Source organism: Spea bombifrons, chromosome 2 (genome assembly GCF_027358695.1).
Source record: "Spea bombifrons isolate aSpeBom1 chromosome 2, aSpeBom1.2.pri, whole genome shotgun sequence".
NCBI classification, from domain to species: Eukaryota; Metazoa; Chordata; class Amphibia; order Anura; family Pelobatidae; genus Spea; species Spea bombifrons.
Window position 1 is genome coordinate 39926535 of NC_071088.1, and position 17383 is coordinate 39943917.

Below are 17383 nucleotides of genomic sequence, written 5' to 3' on the forward strand. Positions count from 1 at the left end.
AGGCAGGCTGTTTGGGGGCAAATATGGCAAGTCTTATGCTTCCAATCTGGGTGTTGGGCAGATCCTGTGGATGCAATCCTGTGGATGCCAGGGCTGACATGATTCTAAAGGGGAGGGGGTAATACGCAAGGGTGTGGGGGCATTAATTCACAAGGGGGTGCTTGCTGGGGGCATCACATAAATCACATAAATACTAAAGGGGGGATAAATATACAATATGGGGCTGGCTAGGGGCAATACACAAGGGTGTGGGGGCATTAGGGTGACCACATCGGCCATGTTTTCCAGTACACATATAATTTTTACATATTGATGACCAGTCCAGTATGGGGGAATGTATAGACTCATGAAAGGGAACCAACTAGTCAGATATACATCCCCATACATCAATACTAAAGGGAGGGGCAGGCTGGGGCATAAATACACGTAGTGCTGGCTGGGGGCGATACACAGTGGTAGTGCCTAGTGGGGGGTATCACATATAGGATCTGCCCTGGGTGCCAAATACTCTAGGTACACCCTTGCAATCAACAATGTATTAAATGCTTTGTTTCTGCCTGTCTTCAGTTTTTAACCTCTGGACTTTTCACTGACCACAATTTTTTTGCCGCCAGCCTCAACCTGCCCTTGACCATTGGACATTGTGACCACTCTTTGCTTTCATCCTTGTACCACACACGGATTCCTGGTCTTTAATAATTCTTGGCCATCCTTCAGGTTAATAATGTTTGCAACGAGAGCCCAATCCTGCTTCAGTGATCCACTACAACATTTGTGCTCATCTCTGTCCATTTTATTTTGCTTTCCTATTTTGCCTGCTTTTGCTTTCCTGTGCTATGTGTCATATAAATAGTGACTATATATACAGTATATTGGAGTACGCAAAACTATTTCTGAAAAATGTGTACATACCTTGGGTGATAAATCAAATGTGGTGAGCAGCAATTCATTAATCTCCATGAATATTGCTAATATAATATGAGAGGGCAATTTTACAGAGTATATTTGGCATCCTAATGCTTGCAGAGTGGCAGAGAATAACTTGAGTCCTATGTAATTGTAGGACTTGGTTCAAAACTTACTGCACAAGATTCATATAAATGGAACCACTGGTTTACCAAACATGATACCACTGGACATCTTTAGAAGAATGATTTGACAGTTATTAGTGGTTAAATGTTTGCTGAATAGAGACACCAATGATGTTGTAGCAGTTTAGAGCCCAAATTGCACAGTAAGCCCTATATTTGGTTGTGTGGACTTTTCAAACAGGAGTAAATGAGGTATCCACAGCCTTGCCATGTTTGTTTATCGGGTGTCTGCCATCACTAACGTCTGGGAATCTGAGTGAACAACTAATTATGGATATTCTGTGTCTATCCATCCAGTCATGCCAGTTTTGAGGTACATTTTCCTTTGTAATATGTTTGTTTTTTTATATGTTGCATGTCTTAGGAGCCCTGATGTATCTTTTCTATTCAGTGATGCCACAGGAAGCATTATACTTTACATATTTCAACTTGGTGGCATAGCCTTTGGAGGATGTTAAAAGAAATAAGGATTTTTTTTTTACTTGTTGGATTTATATTTGAACAAAATAGCATGTTCGATAGAATAAAGGGTTAACCGAGATAACAAAATACCGCAAAGAAATACGGGCTCGTCCGGGATTTGAACCCGGGACCTCTCGCACCCTAAGCGAGAATCATACCCCTAGACCAACGAGCCAGCTGTGTGTATGCTTTCAGACGTTTAAATGAATGTCATATATTGAAGTATTATAGCTTCTTTACATTTCATTCTATACATATACACATACCTGAGAACTTTAGAGGATAACCTCATCAGAGCTCTCCAGCTTCTGAGGGAGGGTTAAAAGCTAATATCTTAAAAAACACGAGTTCACATCCATGACCACACACATACAAGTTCACATCCATGATAACGCACACACACAAGCCTTCACATTTCATTCTAGCCATCACATTTCATTCTATAAATATACTCATACCTGAGAACTTTAGAGGACAGCCTCACCAGAGCTCTCCAGCTTCTGAGGGAGGGTTAAAGCTAATATTACAAAAAAAACCTATTAAATCCCTTCATTTGCAATTTATAGTTTTCACAAATCACAAATTTTAGGATTAAATTCCTTCTGTTCCAATGCTTCAGTCTTAAATTTTTTTAAAAAAACTTCTTTGCTATTTAATTCACCTACCCTCCATTTTTCCTTTTAATGCTGTATATTGGCAGAAAAAAAGATATTAGATCAAAGCAGAAGGACATTTCATTTATTCTCCACATTCCACAGACCAAGATAAAGTCCCAATAAAGGAATTTACAATATACAATATCAGGGGAACATTCACTTAAATGTAGTCGTTTTTGCAGTACATTTATTGCACCATTATGTAATTAAATAATATCTTTACTAAGCCTTGTCATAGCCACGTGTACACAAAAAATAACATGTCCATAAACATGTAGAAAAACATGCCCATGATCAAGCCCACCAGCCATAAGCCTATAGTCTAGAGCAGTGAGGTATATTTAAAAAAATGGTATGAATGGCCCAGGATGGTGGCTCTTACCAACCCATACATTGTTGTGCATCTTATAAAAAAAACATTCTTGTGCTCCAAGCATACCTCAGATCCTTTAACTCCCTACTCCAGGAGTTAAAGGTCTGTATGAGCGACCAATAGAGTCGCTTGTACGGAGACCATATCTCCAAAAGGATATAGATATGTTGGAGAACGTTCAGAGAAGGGCTACTAATGGTTCTTGTATTCTAAGATACAACTTACCAGGAAAGGTTAAAGGATCTTAACATATATAGCCTGGAAGAAATACATGAGATGGGGGATATGATAGAAACATTTAAATACTTAAAATGGAGTCAACATGATAAAGGAAGAGAGTTTATTTAAAAGAAGAAATACTACCACAACAAGAGGGCATTGTCTTAAACTAGAGGGGCAAAGGTTTTAAAGGAACATCAGAAAATATTACTTTATGGAAAGTGTAGTGGATGCATGGAATGGCCTTAGCAGAAGTGATAGGTGTTAATACAGTAAAGGTGTTTAAGTAAGCATGGGATGGGCATAAGGCTAAGCTAGATATTAGATAAGGCCAGGGGCTAAGGAAAGTATTCAGAGGTTGGGCAGACTAGATGGGCCAAATAGTTCTTATCTGCTGCCACTTTCTATGTTAATTTATCTTTTCCTTTTGTGTATCGAGTTTTGTAATTCTGTTTAAATTCACAGCCCCACTGATTATGCCTAAATATATATTGACATGGATTAAATTAAGCATTTGTGCAATGTGCATTTTATACGCTGACACGTATACTTAAAAATAAGGGCTCGTCCGGGATTTGAACCCGGGACCTCTCGCACCCAAAGCGAGAATCATACCCCTAGACCAACGAGCCACACAGTTGCAAGTGCGTCTATATGTAGATAGAAACTATTGAAACGATGCTCAATACTTTTAAATAAGGGCCTTCCATTTTCCATATGATTTTTAAAATCCTTCAAGTCCAAGGATTTTTATAACCTAAGGACTAATTTTTTTGTCATTTTTACAATTTGTTTGTTAAACCTTTGTTCCCTTCTTTAATATTTCATAGACCCACACAAATATAATTATGTTTAGGAGACGTAGGGCCTTCTTTTTAAACCATAGAAATACATAAAACATAATAAATACTAGTGAAAATAGATTTTTAAAAAACTATATTAAAATAGGAAAAAAACTTTTTGAAACCTTAAATTTTCTGTAAGTGCCACAGCTGAACAATGACCCAATTTATGTTCGACATCATCTCCTGATTACTTTCATACCCTACATACATAAAGAGGACTTTTGCTTAAAAAATATTTTTTTATTTTATCATTATACATTTTTTTCCCAGCGTAGTATGTCTTGAGATAACGTTGGGGGATCACTTGTGCATTTTTTATGTCATGCTCCCCAAACATTTCTACTTCTCTCTTTTAATGTTATCTATTTCTCATTCAAACTGCCTTTCCAACTCTACTGTTTTAAATGCAAATCGATTTTTCCTCTCAACTCAAGGTTCCTTCCTTCCTAAATTAAAAATAACGTTGGTTTATTTACAGTTTTATTAGTAATTTTCACTTTTTTTACGAATGACCACCCTAAACTAAATAAAAGTGTTTTTCTTTGTTAGAACGCTCATTCAAATCATATGGAAACACAGGTTTTACTTTCATCTTTCACTTCTGCATCTGACAAGTTTCTATGTTATAGAGTCTACTACAATTATATCCAGAAACCTAAATGCCTCACAGAGGTTTTGAACCCACAATCTCCTGAACACAGCGCAAGAACATTCCCTCTAGTCTAAGTCACCATCAATGCTTCCACGTGCACAGCTGAGTCAAGAAATGCCACATCAGCACTGAAACACTGGCTCAAATTACACTCTAAGCACACAGCACAGATTCATTCAGGTGAATGTAAAAAGAATACATATCTCTGTAAATTGTACACTTAACTAAATATAAAAATTAAATCATAATTAATATAATCTATAATTCCAGCAAGACTTGGTAAGAATATTTAAACACATGGCAGGTCCTTACATGTTATTCAAGCTAGCCTACAAAGGATGTCTATACTAATTTGAACCATGACAGAACTGTAACTTGGGAGTGTATTTCCCACCCATTAGTGAAATTTGGTGCATGTTAAAATAAATAATTATGTTTTTTTACAGGTTGTTGAAATTATATGTAAAAACTCAGCAACATTCAAGAAAATAATGGTTCAACTGAGGTAATAAAATACCCTAGACCAACAATCCAACTGTTTGGGAGTATTCCACTATAAATGTCATATATTCCACTATAAATGATTTTTCACAGCGCATTATAGGGCAGTGAAGTATATAAAATTAAAATTGAGCATGAATGGTCTTGAACCCCAGGAGAACCCCAAACCTCTGCATGACATCCTGCACCATGGCTAGTAAACAGGAACATTTAGTGGAGTCCTGTGGGCCAATTCAGAGGAAGTCATCCGGGATGTACAGGTTGGAGGACAATCAAGACTCCCTCTTCACTAGTCATTCCAGGAATGTGCTAAAACACTGGAGGTAAAAACATGATATCTCCCATTGGCACCCCAACAGATGGTGGCAGTCAGGATACAGTGAGAAGTGCCTGCTAGCCCGCTATACAGGTCACCCTAAGTTTACTCCTATATCCCCTTGGGACATACGTCCCCCAACATCCACCCACCAATCAAGACGTACTCAGCCACACTCATACATGTGCCCTGTACATCAAGCTATGCTAATTCCCAGGGGCCTTATCCATACATGTACAAAAAATAGCATGTACATAAAAACCATTAGTTGCATACCAGGCCAAGCCTATGACTGGTATAAAAAATATTTCCTCCCAGCAGCCAGAAGCCTATATTCCAGGACAGAGAGGTATATAAAAATTAAAAAGGGCATGCCATTGCCAATGGCCCAGCATAGTGTGATCTTGGTGCTCTTACTAACTAAAACACTGTTGTGAACCCTATGAAAATCATCCTTGTGCTTCTAGAATATTGCTGTCTCCATTAGCTCTCTGACCTTAAGGGAAGAGGACAAAATGTTTCCCTCACTCACTCACACTACACTTTATCTTAACCAAAAGAGATCACTTAAATAAATACAAAATGTAACGTTAATTTCGCAATTGCTTATGTTTTGCTCTGAGTGAGTTCATGCTCATGGTTGCAAGGGGCATACAAATTAAGAGGTGGAAAATACCTTCTCTCTAGCATAATTTGATCACTTTCCACTACATCAATAGTCCATTATATAGGAAAAATGTCCGTGTTGCCTCAGAGGCTTGGTAATTTGAATCTAAACACCACAGATATGGAGAATCCCCAGGTATTTGTCTTGGCCTGTTCCTTGTTAAGGAGATGACAATATTTTGCTTAAAAACATTGTCACTTATGTATCTGTGTCTGTTACTTGTGGAATTAAAACACATAAAAGGTGGATGAGATTCTTCCCTTGTTATGCTTAATGTTAATTTATGTTTTCCTTTTGTGTAACAAGTTTTGTAATTCTATTTTAATTCCTGAGATTATGCCTAAATATGTGGGATTAAACTAAGCATTTCTGCTATGTACATTTTCTTACACAAACACATATACTTAAAAGATGGGCTCGTCCGGGATTTGAACCCGGGACCTCTCGCACCCAAAGCGAGAATCATACCCCTAGACCAACGAGCCAGACAAATGATGCTCCTGCAACATTGAGATAGATACATAACTGATTGATACTATGCTCTATAAAATTAAAAAGAGCCTTCCACATTCCATGTGCTTTTTAACCCTTTAAGGCAGGGGTGTCCAAGTTTTTCCTGCAGTGATCCACTTCAGAAACGTATGTGCGCGTGGGCTGCACTCATTTTTCACTGAGAGAAAATATGGCCTTTTCGCTTTATAATGCATATTAATACAGGGTTAATTTAGCGAAAGACGTGAATAAACCTAAAATCACGTGAGGTATATATAATAAACAAGTGATATAATACTTCCTTGATGAGACTGCAGCAACCTAAAAAACGAACATTCCTCCTCAGGGTGTGAAAATTCAAACGAACCAAACAATAATGGGGCGCAGATACATATAAGGAAGAAAAAAAACAATAAAACCAATAGTGTAGAGTGTAAAGCTAATGGTGTGTGTGAAGTTGATATTGCACTCACAAAAGAAATGGATGATTCAGACCCATCTATGTTGAACGCAAACTTCTTTAATATTCTTTGTAGATTCTAAAAATAAACTTAAAATAGTGTAGTATCCGAGAGGATATAAAAATAGCCAGCAGAAAATGCACTCACATTTAGTTCGTGCACATAAAGTGCTTGAAGAGTGTCAGTGAAGAGTCCACCGGTTAATGGATGTAGAGTAGTCCAAAAGATGTACTTCTAAACGTGTTTCGCCGACTTGGCTTCATCAGTAGAAGTATGATCCATGAAATAAATGATCTTATCTCGTTGCTGTGTTTTTTATACAGTTACTTCCACATATACGTCATCTCACGTTGTCCGTTTTCGTCATCACGCCGTCTATTCACGTTTGTTATTGTTTTTCCGTCTTTTGTGCGTCATTATGCATTGTCGCGGGTATTCTACGTCCTTCGTTTTCCCTTCTGTTGCCGTGTATCCCCCGTCCTCCGTATATATTCATTTGTTATTATTTTTCGTTTTTTGTGCGTCATCACGCACTGTTACGAGTGTTCTTTGTCCTCCGTTTTCCCTTCTACTGCAGTGTGTCTTTCCGTCTTCCATGTAAATAAAGATTTGAAAACATAGGCGGTTCGAAATCCCGAGTGAGCGGCTCGATTTAAAGTAATACGATCCTCTCAAGGGTGGAGTAAAAAAAAAAAAAAATACGGTTAGAATCAATTCAACAGGTAAGTAAGGGCGCTTATGGCGTCCATATCAACGGAATTAGACGACAGGACAACGGAGAAAAGACGTGAGGGAAGAAACCCATCCACCAAAAAAAAAATTATATATGGTGAAGCTTAAAAATGTGAAAACAGTGAAATAAATAAGTGACAATATTAAAGGTGTCTATTTATTCGACAAAATGATTAAATTTTGTATAAATCGATGTGTATCCTTTTTCACTAGGTACCTATATAGATGTCTGTTTGTACAGTACACGTTTTAATGCATGTAATAAAGTGTGATATGTGTAAGATCTCTATCTATTCTAATAAAAGTTGAATAAAAAGGAAAAAACATTTGGTGTCTATAGTAGTGACTTGTGATAGCTTATTAGATATTGATAAGTATGGTGATGATGCCATTTGGTGTCTGAAATGTATAAAGTGTAGTGAATAAACCCACTGGGTATTAGTAGATATAGGGAGAGATAAGAATTCTAAGGATATAGATTAACTCTACCTTTTAAGTGGACAACTATATACCGTATTGGCTCGAATATAGGCCGCACTTTTTTCCCCCACTTTAAGACTTTAAAGTGGGGGTGCGGCCTATATTCGGGGTCTAGTGCCCGACGCCCCGGGCAGGCAGCGGGGTTAGGATACAGATCCCCCGCAACGGTGCAGGGGACCTGCATCCTACTCTCGGATGTCCTCAGACAGCCTCCCCTGCCACCACTTTCCACGGGGGGGGTGCCGGCACGGGAGGTTGTCTAAGCGCATCGTCTGGACGGTCACCGGCTGCAGCGATGCGGGTAAACAGGCTCCGGGTTGTTTACCCGCATCGCCGCAGCCGGTGACCGTCCGGGCGATGCGTTTTACCTCTGCCCCCAAGACTTACCGGAGCAGACTCCCGGGTGTCTTGCGGGGCGCCGGCGGGGGACATCTACGCAATACGCGTATACAACTTCCGGTTGTATACGCGTATTGCGTAGATGCCCCCCGCCGGCCCCGCAAGGCACCCGGGAGTCTGCTCCGGTAAGTCGGGGGGGGGGCAGTGGTAGCATATCTCGGGGGGAGGAGGACAGTGGCAGTATATCTCGGGGAGGGAGGACAGTGGCAGTATATCTCGGGGAGGGAGGACAGTGGCAGCATATCTCGGGGGGAGGAGGACAGTGGCAGCATATCTCGGGGGGGAGGACAGTGGTAGCATATCTCGGGGGGGACAGAGTGGCAGAATGTTTTTTTTTTTTTTGGTGCTTTTTAAAGAAAAAAACTTTTTCTTTAAAAAAGCACCAAACTTTTAGGGTGCGGCCTATATACGGGGGCGGCCTATATCCGAGCCAATACGGTATGTATCTCAACATATTAATATTGGAATCTAGAGATCCATAGAAATGATTATATAAATATCGAGGGGTTAGGTTTTGAAATCCATAAAATGAATATCTCCACTAAAAACATAAAGATATATACTGTGTATTCAAATAAATTATAAATAAAAATAATGATTAAATTTTATTAATTGTTATATATAAAAAAAGAATTTTTAAATATGTGTAAAATATTAATTCATATTGAATTCATATTAATATGTATTAAAATATTATATTATTATTGATAAATTAAATATCAGTTCATGTATATGAAAAATATAAAAATGTTTTTATGGAATTATCAGATCAAAATCACTTTAAAAATATTTATTAATTATTATATATAACATATATAAAATAAAATTACCAGATAAAAATAATAAAAGTATTTATTATATTAGAAGGATCTATAATGAATTATAGAAATTTATAAAATTTTATATATGATTAATAAAAATAAGTGTAGAGAGAGAGACTAATCCATGAAGGCTAAAATGTCAAGTTCCATGTTTAGTCTCCCTTTTTTAATTTAGCGATAATGATAAAAGCAGTAGAAAAGTTTTTTCAACTTTTGTATGTCATCTTATCAATATTAAATTACTTACACAGTAAAACAAAGTCAGTCCACAAGCCATTTAAAACAAGTTCAGCCAAATAAAACTGCACAAGGCTGGAACACACTGTGGGTACAAGATGGATTTAAGATGGCTGAAGCACACTGGAGGCAGGACCAGATTGAGAGCCCGTGATGGGCCTGGTGCTGAGGATTTTGGTGGCCATTTAATGAAAATAAATAAAATAGCAGAAACTTAACTCCTCTGCATCGATGTATACTGCATAAAGATGACATCAGTGCTCGGCCGATAATACAAGATAGAATCTTATGTGATGGGACTGGGAGTAATCAGTACACTAAAAAAAGTCATCAGACATGGGACACCTAAAGCCACAATTTAGTGCCACTAATCCTTTTTAATAAAATATGTAGATTGAAATAGAGTAAATAACAGAAAACCTTTACGTTTGTCCTCTGAAGTGACTACAAATTCAGGAGGGCATTTTATCTCTGGATAAGTAAAAATTAAATAGTTCTATTTATTCCTGCAGTAAGTAAAGTGCTAGGAAACAGACAATCAAATACACACCAGGACAGGTTCTGCCACACCGACACCCAGCCACACACACCAGGACAGGCTCTGTCACACCAACACCCAAGCACACACACCAGGACAGACTCTGCCACACCGACACCCAGACACACACACACCAGGACAGGCTCTGTCACACCAACACCCAAGCACACACACCAGGACAGACTCTGCCACACCGACACCCAGACACACACACACCAGGACAGGCTCTGCCACACCGACACCAAAACACACACCTACAAAATCCTATCCGAAAAATGAATTTTCAATGAGAACCATTCCAGTAAGAGTTCCTAAATCTATTCTTGGAGATTTCCATACTCTCGTCTTAAAATATGGATGGGGGGCAAAAAAGGGTTACATTTCTGTGGCCAACCTAACAAGAAACTTAATTGACAGATGTATGTCATTTTCAAATACATGACTCAATTATGTTCTTGCATCTGATGGCAGGGAAATACAAAAACCCACTAAATATTTGGTCCTAATACGAGAAACAGGCTTGCTTAGACATAACTCCCACTTGACTATATTGGATAGACACTTAAATGTTCAAAAAATTGGGAATCAAAAATAGCATTGTGGAAGATATTTTCTTTAATGCGAGGGCTCTAAAAAAAGGAACAGCTTTCCCTAAATGCTCTTATTGACGTCTTGAGTATGTATAAATATATATATATATATATATATATATATATATATATATATATATATATATACTGTATATCGTTAACCTAAACATGACTAAATGGAAAGAAGCGGGAATGCACAGTATTGGAGGATTCTTTTCTTCTGGCTTTTCAATAAAATCCTTCTGGCAGATATGTGAAAATAATGATGGTTTAGAAAAGGAACATTTTAATTATCTAAGAATTAGCATTAGAGATAAGATAATAACTGAGACTAGCCCTGCTCACCACAGGCAGCTGACAAATATTGGTCTCAAACTATCAAAATTTCAGGTCTCTATGACTAATACATGGAGATGTAAATCTGAGAGTGGCTCCCAAAAACACATTTGGTGGAAATACAGTAAATTTACACCTTTGAAAAATACGATAGTTGAAAATATTAGTGAGATACTCCACGCCCCCTTAGAACTGACACCCTAGCTCTTTATATTTCATCTAGATTTTTTAATTATATAAAAAAAACATTACTGATAATACATATTTTGATGAAAAAAGTTTTACTAGTAACAATTAATGTAAAATATTTTCATTAACATATGTCTTGCAAGACATTGGAGAGCTATAGACATCCCATTATGGAATGAGATAAAAATACAAATAAACTACCAGTATATGATGGAAAAGGCTATATATAGTAACTTCAATAGGTCTGATCTATATGAGGAAATTTGGGACAACAATATCTAACATAGGACCTTGACTTATCATGATAATATACAGACCTTGTGTCCTATGCAGTTAAGATCTGGGACTGTGAATGGAACTGAACCCCTTCCCACCGCCCAGGTGACATCAGACACGATTGTGATTTTTTTTCTTTATTTTTGTTTATTTATTTGTTGATTCCTCTTCTCTCTCTCTCTCTCTCTCTCTCTCTGTTTGCAGTTCTGTTTTTGTGTTGGAGAAGGTGTGGAGGTAATTATCTCCGCACCTATCTGCTGAGCACTTTAATAGAATTTCTTCTCATGTTTGTATATCTATGTATTTATATGTTTATATACCGTATTTGCTCAATTATAAGACGACCCTGATTATAAGACGACCCCCCAAAATCTAAATATTAATTTAGGGAAAAAACAAAAAGCCTGAATATAAGACTACCCTATAGGAAAAAAAGTTTTACCAGTAAATGTTAATTCTTGTACACTAATTTTCATATTTAATAAAAGCTATGATTGAGAAAAATATATATTTTTTTATTTCCTTTTATTTGCCAACCTGCCCCCCCAGTTATGCACATCTGCCCCCAGGGTTGCCACTCTGCCCCCAGAAATGCCTTATACCCCATATTTGCCACTCTGCCCCATGATGTGCCTAACAGCAATCACACTCCTATCAAGCCAAGGCAGCTAGTACATGCTGGAACCTGGGGATGATAGGAGTCTGAGTACAGCCTCCCTATGCCATGCTACCACCACCACCCCCCTTACACATCCATGCTATCACACACACACTCATTCACTCATTCACAAACATTTAAATACTCATTAATTCCATTAATCACACATACTTCACACATTAATCACAAAAACCCTCCCCCACTCCCTTACCTGAACTGCAGATCTACTACAGGGTCCCGGCTGCGCGAGCAACTTCTCTGGCCCCGCCCCCAGAGGAAGGAGGGGGGAGGCAGAGTTATGTGACACTCTTCTAGCTTCCTGTTCTCCTGCTGCTCGCGACCAAAGCCCGGTAAGCAGCATGGCCCCAGCGGACATTTAGAAAAAAAACCTCGTCTTATAATCGAGCAAATACGGTACTTCTCTAATGAAAAATATATAAAAAAAAAATTTAAAGCAGAATTCTATTGCCATTTTAATTATACAAACCACAATCTTTCCTTCTACTTGAAGGCACAGAATTTATGTTTTAACTGCATCCAACAAGGTTCCATGTTATGGAGCCTATTACAAGTATATTCGTATTCAGAAACCTAAGTGACTTACAAGCTCCACACACAGATATAAAATGTTTATAACTGTATCACAGCTACTCAAGTGAACATAAAAAGTTCACATCTCCACATAAAGTGTGTTTAACTAAATTTAAAAAAGTTTTTTTCATGGTCTGTAACTCTAAAAAGATTTTTCTACTTACCATGTGCTGTTTTGTTTAAACATCCGATCACCCCCTTTACCAAAAATTTTAAGTTTCAAAAAATCTCCACTTCTCTCTTTTTGTTATTTATTGCTCATTCAAACCATTTACTTTCAACACTCTTCTATTTTAAATAGAAATTCATTTTTCCTCTCAATCTAAGGTTAATTCCCTACAATATTTTAAAAACTTAGCTTTTTGTAATGTGTGTTGTTATAAATTTTCAGTTTTTCAAAGGACCTCTGTTTAAAAATGAAAATGCTCTAAACAAACCATGATTTCAATGTAATTTTAATGTTTAATAATTACTTTAAAGCACAGATTTTTGTTTTTCACGAAAGTCACAGTGTCTACTACAAGTGTGTTAGTATTCAGAAACCTGAATGCCTAGCAAAGGTTTTAGACCACAAGCCACAAGCAAAGACAAAAAACAAATACTCTAGTCTATGTCAGAAACAGCTATGCACATAAAACATACAAGTGAAGAAATGCCACATCAGCACTGAAACACAGGATCTTATTACACTCTAGGCACACGCACAGGTTTAGAAGGTTTATAAATGTATCACAGCTACCCAAGTAAATCTGAAATCAATTCAAATTTAATGGCATTTTATAACTTTTATTTTGAAAAATAATTCTTTCATATGTCCAACTGGCTTCCATTAATTGGCCTATTATGATTGTGAGATAATGCCTTTTTTTTATAGAAGCACACAAATATATGGATTCTACAAAAGAAAAACAGCTTAGGGAGAAAATGAATACACGTTAAAGTAAAATAAATCAATCAGAAATCACACAATAAAAAAAACCTGATCAATACAATTGCTTGTAAAAATGTACAAAATAGTTTTCATTATTAATGAAATCAAACATATTCAATATTAACTGATATTAAATATATGTAACCCATTAAGGACACAAACTATTTTACACTTGAGGATACAGGGAGTTTTAGCTACTTTGATATGTCTGTATATATATATATATATATATATATATATATATATATCTTAATTAATTGGAAACAAAAAATAAGTATGACATATGATTTCATGTCTGCTCCTCTGCAAAATGTGCTATAAATATATAAATAGATACATAAAACAGGTCTAGGTATTTCCATAACCAGAAGATACAGCTGAATAAATCTGTCTGGACTTCCCTGCCATATACATTTTTGCCCTACAAATTAAAAATAGAAAACATAAAATATGCATAAAATAACTTATGCATGTAGGGGTATTTCCATAATCTGGAGATGCAACTGAGCAACTTTGGCGGGATATCTCATTTCATAGCATGTGTAAAAAATCCTAAGCAGAAGCGTTGATGAAAAAAACGCAGGCATTATTTCAACCGCTAACTTTGGCAATGATTGATGGCCACATGACAAATGCCCCAATACTCATGATGAAATAATCTTGGTTATCTGCTTTCCAAAATATATGGGAGCATGGTGTCCTGAGGGACTGCTAAGCTGCTTCACATACAGCACAGGCCTAGCAAAGCAACCGGACTCAATATACCGGCATGTTCCAACTTGTGTGGTGTAATGTCCAGACAAAAGGGGTCAAGGGGTTGACCTTGTTACAATAACATTCAAACTATTCTCATCTTATGCCATATTTGCCAGCTAATTTTTTTTACATCTTTTACTATTTTAGACCCAAATCAAATTTTCTCTCAATCCAGAGTGCCTTTTCTCCAATATTAAAAAAAAAACAGCTTCTTTGTTTGAGCGTGTTCTAATGTACTTTTACATTACCTTTGTTTACTAAACCAAGGTTCAATAAAAACAGAACTATTTCACTTACCTGTACACAAACCTAAGTTTTCGTTTTACGTAGCACAGATACAAATCGTTTGCAAAAACAGCTTACCTTTTTTTTTACCGGTACATGTTGTACTGCAAGTACAATGACACTTGCACTTAAATTTATTTTTAAAGTTTTAAACTCACAACCTCTTAAAGTCAGCACAAAAACAATCCCTCTAGTCTAACTCACAACTAGAAAAATTAGTCTGCACAGATGGACGAAGAGGTGCCACATCAGCACTGAAACACTAGATCATATAACATATTACACGCACACAGATTTAATGGGACTATAACTGTATCTTAGCTACTCAAGTGAATGGGACAACAATACAAGTCTTTGCATCATAGGCGTCGTCCCCAAGGTTATTCCTTGCCCCCCTTTTGCCCCCCCCACCGAATTTGGAACCCCATCTAAACACGGGTATACTGGGCAGTTGTTTAAGTACCCTGCGTTCTGGGGCACCCGTGGTGAATCACATTGCTGACAGCAATGTGATCCACATGAAGCCCCTAAAACAGTAGGTCTTCAGGGCCGTGTCAACGCAGCTGCAGATTGTGATATCTCCCAAGCAGCCCTGCTTTGAGGGCGCCCGATGAGCAGGACTGGTTGGGGACATCACAATCTGCCTCTAACCAGCCCAGCATTAGGGAGAGTGAGGTCTGTCACTTTAAACCTTGTTTCTGTGCTTCATTATCACTACGCGGCGCAAATGATGCTGGGTGGTGGGATATAACGTTCTTCCTCCGCGCTCTGCCTCAATAGCCGGCGCGTAATAATTAGGGGGCACTAAAGCAGAGATCTGAAATGTCAGACCTTGCGCTCCCACAACAGGATGAAAGATGATAAAGTTAAGATGGAGAGAAAGGTGTATAAGGGCAGTGTATGTGTATATATGTATATATGTGTGTGTGTTTGCAAGCTGGTATGTGTAAGGTCAGTGTGTGTTTATGGGGAGGTGTGTGTAAGAGCAGTGTATAAATGTATGCTTGTAAGCTGGTGTGTGTATGGGCAGGTGTGTGTGTGGGCAGGTGTGTGTGTGTGTATATGTGTGTATGGGCAGGTGTGTGTATGTGTATATGTGTGTATGGGCAGGTGTGTGTAAGGGCAGTGCATGTGTATACATGTGTGTGTGTGTGTGTGTGTGGACAGGTGTGTGTAAGGGCAGTGTATGTGTATATGTGTGTTTATGGGCAGGTGTGTGTGAGGGCAGTGTATGTTTGTTTATGGGTTATTATTAAAAAAACACAATGTAATATACTGTATCTAAATTGTAGCAGTCTGTAAACTGCAAACAGGCTATATTTAAAACTCCTCCTCCACAGACTGCAAGTCTATCATATCCAGTCCAAATGAAAAATTCTCCCCCAAAACAGGGACTAGCCAGCAGCCGACAGAAGTGAAGTACTCTAATCTATTGATCTGCTTCGCCTGTAAAAGATTCTAAGACTGCCTAATAACAGAAAAAGAAAATAAATAAAACCTGACGCGCATTTCTATGTAACTACATTTTCGTCAGGGATCTAAGTTAGGTTTTAATGGCAGGATTTCAGTTCTGATGTGTGAGTTAAGTTAATATTTGGGTTTGATTACCTTGGAGAATCCTGCAACTATTTGGAATAATTTGGAGCTTTTTCTATACTGTTTTTTTTTGTTTTATTTTTAAACTATAATACCTAAGGAAGACAGGAAAACTTTTGAAAGCTGCAAATGCTCAACTTTTTTCTTTTCTGAGCCTTGAGAAAGAGAAACAATGTCGTTTTTAGTGGATGTTGACTTAACAACAAAATATACATACTTCATAACATTCAGCAGAATCAAGCTAAAGTAACAAATCAATATAAGAGAGATATTAAAGGTAGTCTTCCAAAAAGAGGGCTCGTCCGGGATTTGAACCCGGGACCTCTCGCACCCTAAGCGAGAATCATACCCCTAGACCAACGAGCCAGACGGTTTGTGTGGTCCAGATGGTTAAATAAATGGAGCTTGTACTATAGCATCATATTACACCACCATCACATTGAATAAAGGTATAAAGTCATACTGTGTTAGCTGTAAATATGGGAAAAAATATACCTGCAGGGTTTCAAAAATGGCAGCTTACGGCAGAAGCCCCTCTTAAGCATCCCCTAATCCTCTGCCATCCTTCCTACTCTTTCGCCCCCACTGCCCACGGAGCAAGAAGCACCACCTTTACTTTTTTTCTACTTAGCCTATGGGACAAAACAGTCGATCGCCCTGGAGGTCTCACAGTGGTCCTGCCAGATCATGAATCCCCCTATCTCGCCTCAGAGCAGAGACCTGAGCTGCTGCATGCATCACCCGATCAGGGGTTTTCTGCACTCAGATTTGTGCAAGTGGACCCTTTCAGCTAGAGTAATAAGGGAGCCCACCCTGTGAGCCACACATGTGCTCCCAGTGCGCAACAAACAACAAGACCCTGATAAAATCTGTCCTATCAGCCTAAGCTCCTCATTTTAGTTTCTGCCAGTTTGCTTGGCCAGTGGAGGAGGCAGCAGGAAGCAGGTTAACTCTAAGACAGGCTAAAATAAGTTTCCTGATACATAACACTTTTTTCCTTTAAAATACTACTAACATACAATCCCAATCCCTTGCACCAATGCAGAGCAGTTGCACTAGACCCACCAGAACATCAGCCATTTGAGCAGCAGCCATTATACTTTGGTCTTCCGAATCAAAAAAGGCCCCCGAATTTCATCTGGGTCAAACGGCCAGGAAACGAAGTTTGTTGCCCCAAAACGAACGCGCCAAAAACAAAAAGAATTTTAATCGGAATTGATTTTGATCAACATG

General features: G+C 38.0%; 4 non-coding genes across 4 annotated transcripts; all 4 read right to left on the bottom strand.

Annotated features, from left to right (window-relative positions):
* Positions 1-1656: 1656 nt before the first annotated feature.
* Positions 1657-1728, bottom strand: TRNAP-AGG (transfer RNA proline (anticodon AGG)). Its single transcript has one exon. It is a non-coding gene; the product is annotated as a tRNA-Pro (tRNA).
* Positions 1729-3361: 1633 nt separating this feature from the next.
* Positions 3362-3433, bottom strand: TRNAP-UGG (transfer RNA proline (anticodon UGG)). Its single transcript has one exon. It is a non-coding gene; the product is annotated as a tRNA-Pro (tRNA).
* Positions 3434-6195: 2762 nt separating this feature from the next.
* TRNAP-UGG (transfer RNA proline (anticodon UGG)) lies at positions 6196-6267 on the bottom strand. Its single transcript has one exon. It is a non-coding gene; the product is annotated as a tRNA-Pro (tRNA).
* A 10177-nt stretch (positions 6268-16444) lies between these two features.
* TRNAP-AGG (transfer RNA proline (anticodon AGG)) lies at positions 16445-16516 on the bottom strand. The gene has a single exon. It is a non-coding gene; the product is annotated as a tRNA-Pro (tRNA).
* Between the last annotated feature and the right edge of the window lie 867 nt (positions 16517-17383).